This window comes from Silene latifolia, chromosome 9 (assembly GCF_048544455.1).
Source record: "Silene latifolia isolate original U9 population chromosome 9, ASM4854445v1, whole genome shotgun sequence".
In the NCBI taxonomy this organism is placed as follows: domain Eukaryota; kingdom Viridiplantae; phylum Streptophyta; class Magnoliopsida; order Caryophyllales; family Caryophyllaceae; genus Silene; species Silene latifolia.
The window spans coordinates 97,067,632-97,073,503 of record NC_133534.1 but is presented as its reverse complement, the minus strand read 5'-3'; the positions used below and the strand labels follow the sequence as shown (position 1 = coordinate 97,073,503).

General features: G+C 44.7%; 1 non-coding gene across 1 annotated transcript; it reads left to right on the top strand.

The window, feature by feature from the left end:
* The first annotated feature begins 5,518 nt into the window (after nucleotides 1-5,518).
* Nucleotides 5,519-5,625, top strand: LOC141603137 (small nucleolar RNA R71). The gene has a single exon (XR_012525033.1). It is a non-coding gene; the product is annotated as a small nucleolar RNA R71 (small nucleolar RNA).
* Nucleotides 5,626-5,872: the final 247 nt, after the last annotated feature.

Sequence of the window (5,872 nt, the reverse complement as noted above, 5' to 3'; positions counted from 1 at the left end):
AAATTCTTCTAAGTCATCAGGTGTGTCCTGCCGGGCGGCTGCGCCTGCAAAAAAACACACTCCTCATCATCAATTCTTCGTGTTTTCAGCTTTGCCAGGTGTGTTCTGCCAGTGAGCCGGCTGCCGGCCTACCGGCAAAACACACCATTACTTCAATTTTCAGCAAATAAATTTGGCCTCGCTGCCGGTGGACCAACCGGCTGCCGGTCCACCGGCAAATCACAACACACAGCTCTTTTTTCATTGTGTTCTTCCAATTTGCTCAATTTTTCTTTAACTCGGGATTCGAGCTTTTTCATTGACCCCGGGATTCTTGTTTTCCACAACTACTTCGACGCATGATGTCGGGATTTCGGGTCAACGAAAATAATGCTTGTTTTCTTCAAAAGTGACCTCCGTCACCAATCCAAATAGACAAAGTACGATTCCAAATCTCTCACTACTAGTCTAGAATGCAAGCTATATACAAAGATGCATGGGTTGCCTCCCATGAAGAGCCCTTGTTTTATGTCGTAGGCTCGACGGAGTTATGAATCACAATCAATAATTTGGAAGATAGGTAGGGATGGAGCTCACATTCTTGATGATAGGGGTTCCGGCAACGTAGTGCTTGAGCCTTTGCCCGTTCACCTTGAAGGATTGATCTCCATCGGATATTTCAATCGCGGCATGGGGAAATACTCGGACCACGGTGAAGGGTCCCGACCACTTAGACTTGAGCTTCCCCGCAAACAACTTGAACCTTGAGTTAAAGAGGAGAACCAACTCTCCCTCCTTGAACTCTCTCCGAATTATGGCCTTGTCATGGAATCTTTTGGTCCTCTCCTTATACAATCTAGAGCTCTCATAGGCCTCTAGCCTAAACTCTTCTAGCTCATTGATGTCAAGTAGTCGCTTCTCTCCGGCGCTCTTCAAGTCAAAGTTAAGGAGTTGGATTGCCCAATGCGCCTTGTGCTCCAACTCGACTGGCAAATGACAAGGCTTCCCGTACACCAACCGGAACGGTGAAGTTCCTATCGGTGTTTTGAAAGCGGTCCGGTAAGCCCACAATGCATCATTGAGCTTGGTTGACCAATCTTTCCTTGACCGGCTCACGGTCTTCTCAAGAATCATCTTGATCTCGCGGTTAGAGATTTCGGCTTGGCCATTATCTTGTGGGTGGTAGGCAAGACTACGTCTATGTTGCACCCCATGTTTCTTAAGTAGAGCATCAAGAGTCCTTTCCCGAAAATGAGTTCCACGATCACTAATCACAATTCGTGGAACCCCAAACCTTGGGAATATGATCGTCTCCATAAGTTTGGTCACCGATTTTGCGTCACAAGTCTTTGTTGGGATGGCTTCAACCCATTTGCTCACGTAGTCCACCGCAACAAGGATATACTCATTCCCATGTGATGAGGGGAAAGGGCCTTGATAGTTAATGCCCCATACATCGAATACCTCCACTTCAAGGATGTAGTTTATTGGCATTTCATGCCTCTTTGAAATGTTACCACTTCTTTGGTATTTGTCACACCCCTTGACGTAGGTTGCCACATCATGAAATAGGGAAGGCCAAAAGAAACCACATTGGAGTAATCTTGCGGCGGTTTTTCTTGAACTACCATGCCCTCCACTTGGCATGTCATGGCAATGAGAGATTATGGGTTTTACCTCTTCATTCGGGATGCATCTTCTAATTATCCCATCCGCACAAGACTTGTAAAGGCATGGTTCTTCCCAAAAATATTGCTTAAGATCGTGAAAGAATTTCTTCTTCTTATGGGAGTCATAACCATGTGGGATGACCCCGGATACCAAGTAATTGACATAATCCGCGTACCAAGGGACATCCATTAAAGCAAGTGCGAATAATTGATCACCTGGCAAGGAGTCATCAATTGGCAATCCATCCTTACCCTTGACATGGAATAGCCGAGAAAGATGATCGGCTACCACGTTTTCCACACCCTTCTTGTCTCTAATTTCAATATCAAACTCTTGTAGCAAAAGTATCCACCGAATCAAGCGTGGTTTTGACTCCTTCTTGATTAGCAAGTGCCTCAATGTCGTGTGGTCGGTGTGCACAATTACCTTAGAGCCCACAAAGTAAGAACGAAACTTGTTTATGGCATATATGACCGCCAAAAGCTCTTTTTCGGTGGTGGTGTAGTGTGATTGAGCTTCATCCAAGGTTTTGCTTGCATAATATATGGCATGAAGTTTACCATTCTTCTTTTGTCCAAGCACCGCTCCCACCGCTACATCACTAGCATCGCACATCAACTCAAAAGGTTCTCCCCAAGTGGGAGGTTGCATAATTAGAGCGGTGATGAGAGCTTCTTTCAACCTATTAAAAGAATCCAAACACTCATTAGTAAATTCAAATGGCACATCTTTTCCAAGCAACAATGTTAAAGGTCGGGCAATTAAAGAAAAATCCTTGATAAATCTCCGGTAAAAACCGGCATGCCCAAGAAACCTTCTAACTCCTTTGACATTAGTGGGAGGGGGTAAAGTTTTAATCACTTCTATCTTGGCTTGATCAACTTCCAAGCCTTTACTTGACACAACATCACCCAAAACAACCCCGGATGTCACCATGAAGTGACATTTCTCCCAATTCAAGACTAGACCGCTCTCTTGACATCTTTTCAAGACCTTACCCAAATTAGCTAGACATCCATCAAATGAGGTGCCTACGACGGAGAAATCGTCCATAAACACCTCCATGATATTCTCAACATATTCGGAAAATATAGCTAGCATGCATCTTTGAAATGTGGCCGGCGCATTGCAAAGCCCAAAGGGCATGCGCCTATAAGCAAAGGTGCCAAACGGGCACGTAAAGGTGGTCTTTTCTTGGTCATTAGGGTGAATCGGGATTTGGAAAAATCCTGAAAACCCATCAAGGTAGCAAAAATGAGAGTGTTGGCCAAGTCTTTCCAACATTTGGTCAAGGAAAGGGAGGGGGAAATGGTCTTTCCTAGTTGCCTTGTTGAGGCGTCTATAGTCTATACACATTCTTCACCCGGTTGTGACTCTTGTTGGAATTAGCTCATTCTTGTCATTGGTGACTACCGTGACCCCGCCCTTCTTTGGCACAACAAGCACCGGGCTCACCCATGCACTATCGGAGATAGGGTAAATTATGCTTGCATCATAGAGCTTCAACACCTCCTTCCTAACCACTTCTTTCATAGCGGGGTTAAGGCGGCATTGAGGCTCAATGGAAGATGCACTCTCATCCTCCAAATGAATGCGATGGGTGCAAAAAGAAGGGCTAATCCCTTTGATATCATCAATTGAGTACCCAATGACATCCTTGTATTTTCTCACAACATCAAGTAACTTTTGAAGTTCGGTGTCATTGAGTGCACTATTGACAATAATAGGGTAAGTGTCATTAGGGCCAAGGAAAGCATGTTTAAGAGTAGAGGGAAGAGGTTTCAACTCCACTTGAGGAGGCGTAGATCTCTCCTCCTTTTTACCATCTCCTCTCAAGCTCTCAAATTCTTTATCCGGGTCTTCTTCAATTGTTGCTTCCATAGCTAAAGCATACTCCCGGTGCTCCTTGCAATCTTTTACCTTGCCCTCAAGGAACCCTTGCAAAACCTTGTCTTCATCAAATTTCTTCATATCAACCTATTCTTCTACCACATCAATCATATAACAAGACTTTTCTTCCGAAGGCTCTTTCATAGCCTTGTTCAAGGAGAATTCAACCTTATCTTCACCCACTTGTAAAGAAAGCTTCCCATTCTTCACATCAATCATGGCACCCCCCGTAGCAAGGCAAGGGCGCCCCAATATGATGGGAATATTTGAGTCCTCGGGGATGTCCATTACATAGAAATCGCATGGGAATGCAAGTTTCCCCACCTTGAGCGGGACATCCTCCACAAGACCAATTGGGTATCTTACCGACCTATCCGCAAGTTGGAGAGAAACCCTTGTTGGTGAAATCTCATAACCTTTCAATTTCTTGAAAATTTTGAGGGGCATAAGACTAATGCTTGCCCCCAAATCACACAAGGCTCTCTCAATATGCACGGTCCCAATCTTACAAGGTATGGAAAAACTCCCCGTGTCTTTAAGCTTTTGAGGAGCCTCATTCATGAGAATTGCACTACACTCCTTGGATAAGTTCACCGTAGTTGTCGGGCTCAAGGAGTTTTTGTTTGAGATTAGCTCCTTCAAGAACTTTCCATAGCTTGGAATCTCCTTTACGGCATCAATGAAAGGCATGGTAATGTTGATACCCTTCATCATGTCCATGAATTTTCCATACTTTTGTTCAAGTTTGGCTCTTGCCAACCTTTGTGGAAAAGGAATTGGTGGCACATAAGTTCTTACAACTTGTTGTTGAGGCTCTTCAACCACCCTTGTTGGTTCATCAATCACTCTTGGAGTTTCCACAATAACTTCCACAAGTTCATCTTCTCCCTCCTTTTCTTCAATTACCTTAGGAGGTTCAACCACAATTTGAGGTTCAACGACATCACCCGGTCTACTACTCTTCCTCTTCTTGACAAATTCCCGGTCTTCCCAATCTCGACCACTCCTCAAGTTGATAGCATTCATGGTTTTGGGATTTTCCTCGGTTTTACCCAGGAATTTCCCTTGGGAGGCTTGTAGTTGGCTCATTTGGGTAGCCAATTGGGAGATTTGGTTGTCCGTCATCCGTTGAGAAGCTTGCATTTGGGTCCTAAGTTGGTTGATGGATGAGGTTGTCTCGTCATGTTTTTGAGTGGAATGGTTGATGAATTGTGTTTGAGTATTGACAAGTTGGTTTTGGGAAGTCATCAATTGTTCCATCATGAGTTCCAAACTTGACTTTGGTTGGGTGTTTTGTTGGAAAGGTTGGGTGTTTTGTTGGAAAGGCGGGTTGTTTGGTGGGTTGAGTGGTTGAAATTGTTGTTGTCTTGGTTAGAAGGTTCTTCCTTGGAAACCCGGTGGACCTTGATTGAATGTTGTGTTTTGTTTTTGACCTTGAAAGTTTGGTTGTTGTGACTTTTGTTGGAAGGTTGGGTTTTGGACATTTTGAGAGCCATAGGAGAAGTTTGGGTGGGCTCTCATCCCGGGGTGAAATTGGTTGTTGTTAAATGCTTGCTTGGCCGGGCTAGACTCCCATATCCCATTCACTTGCTCCATACAATTGCCATCTCCAACCACCAAAGGGCACTCATTGGGTGGGTGTCCTTTGTCTCCACAAAGCTCACAACTATAGACTTAGTTCCTCATTGAAGAATTGCTAGATGTTTTGCTTGAGCTCATCAAGTCAACTTATTGCTTAAGCTCTTCTATCATCTCTTTTACCTCCACATTGTTGGCCGATTCGACCGTTGACTTCCCTTTCCTCTTGTGCCTATCATTGTTCCAATGAAAGGTACGAGAATCCATTTCTTCAATAAGCTCTTTCGCCGTCTTGTGATCTATCTTATCCAATGCTCCCTTCCCCGAGCCGGAATCAAGGTTCATCTTCATTTCATTGTTTAACCCTTCATAGAAATTGTTGATGAGCTCATCATCCCCAATACCGTGGTGAGGACATAGCCTTTGGAGGCCCTTGTACCTCTCCCATGCTTCATAAAGGGTCTCATCTTCTTGTTGGGTGAAGCCTTGGAGCTCACTCTTGATTCTTGCGGTTCGTTGGGGTGGGAAATACTTGTTTAGGAAAGCCTTAGAGACATCGTCCCAAGTCCGAAGAGAGTCGGGTTCACAACTTTTAAGCCATTCCTTGGCACTTCCCCTCAAAGAGTACGGGAAAAGCCTAAGGCGTACGGCATCCTCCGTCACTCCGTTGGCCTTGAACATGTCACAACTATCCAAGAACTCGTTGAGATGCTCGTTGGGGTTTTCGGTGGCTCCTCCTCCGAATTGGTTCCCT